Source organism: Coenobita brevimanus, chromosome 103 (genome assembly GCF_032717465.1).
Source record: "Coenobita brevimanus isolate Jiangsu-jjx chromosome 103, ASM3271746v2, whole genome shotgun sequence".
Taxonomy (NCBI): domain Eukaryota; kingdom Metazoa; phylum Arthropoda; class Malacostraca; order Decapoda; family Coenobitidae; genus Coenobita; species Coenobita brevimanus.
In genome coordinates, this window is record NC_137056.1 from 8039274 (window position 1) to 8040753 (window position 1480).

The window sequence follows — 1480 nt, forward strand, 5'->3', positions numbered from 1 at the left end:
AACGGAGGAAGGCGAAGGGAGAGAAAAAGGAGAGGGGGTAGAGGGGAGAGAGAAAAGAAGAATAGGGGCAAAGAGAGGAAGAGGAAAAGGGGAGGGGGAAGAAGAGAAGGAGGGAGGACGGGGGAGGAAGAGAAGGAGAGAAGACGGAGGAGGAAGAGAAGGAGGAAGGACGGGGAAGAAAGAAAAGATAGGGGGAGAGGGAGGTAGAACAGGAGAGGGGGAAGGAAGGAGGGAAGGGTGGAGGAGTACAAAGGAAAGCACACAGCAACAAACCTAGTGATCCCCTCAAGGCTATTATAAAGAAGGGTATAATATGGTATCTGATTTATGAGATGAAGATAAGGATACTGAAACAGGAAGGCAGGGAGGAAGAAGGAGGGAGGGAGGAAGGAGGAGGGAAGGAGGGAGAAAGATAGGAAGGGGAGAAGTACAGGGGTGAAGAAGGATGGGGGTGAGGAAAGGAAGAGGGAGTGTGTAGAGGGAATGGATGGGGCAGGGGGTTACGTGGTGGGGAGGAGGGGGGATGGGGAGGGTGTAGGAGTTGAGAGAGAGAGAGAGAGAGAGAGAGAGAGAGAGAGAGAGAGAGAGAGAGAGAGGAGGAGGAGGAGTGTAAGAGGGCGAAAGAAAGGTATACAAGCCTGGAGCAAGTTATCAGAACAACAGCAGTGGCGATCAGTGGAGGGAGGGAGGGAGGGAGGGAGAGAGAGAGAGAGAGAGAGAGAGAAGAGAGCGTGGACAAGGAATAAAGAAAGAGAAAGGGAAACAGACTGAAAAGAGAAAACAAAGGTGAAGAGGATAGGAAGGATAAAGGAGAGAGGAGGATTCAAGGGTAGGGGGAGGAGGTTGGGGTGGGGCTGGTGGGTGGGGGTAGGGGGAGGAGGTTGGGGTGGGGCTGGTGGGTGGGGGTAGGGGGAGGAGGTTGGGGTGGGGCTGGTGGGTGGGGGTAGGGGGAGGAGGTTGGGGTGGGGCTGGTGGGTGGGGGTAGGGGGAGGAGGTTGGGGTGGGGCTGGTGGGTGGGGGTAGGGGGAGGAGGTTTGGGTGGGGCTGGTGGGTGGGGGGAGGGGAATGAGAGGTTGTGGCATGGGTTGTAGGGTGACTGGTAGATAATGAGAGAGAGAGAGAGAGAGAGAGAGAGAGTGTGTGTGTGTGTGTGTGTGTGTGTGTGTGTGTGTGTGTGTGTGTAAGAACCCCCCAAAACAGACGGGTTCTTCCCCACCCACCATTTTCTCCGGGAAGAGCATAAACGAAATGAGAGAAAAAAAAAAAAAATCCGAATTTAATCTGCCTAAAGGTAATGTTCTGGGTTCTAGGCAACGTAGAAATAGATATAAAAACTGAATTATATCTATCGCCTTGTAAATCACTGGGTAGAAATGGACGGGGCGGGGGGGAGGACGGGACAGCGACAGAGAAAGTGACAGACATAAGAAAGACAAAAGCAAACCAAGACAGACAGAGTGAAAGAGACAGCCAAAAGGAG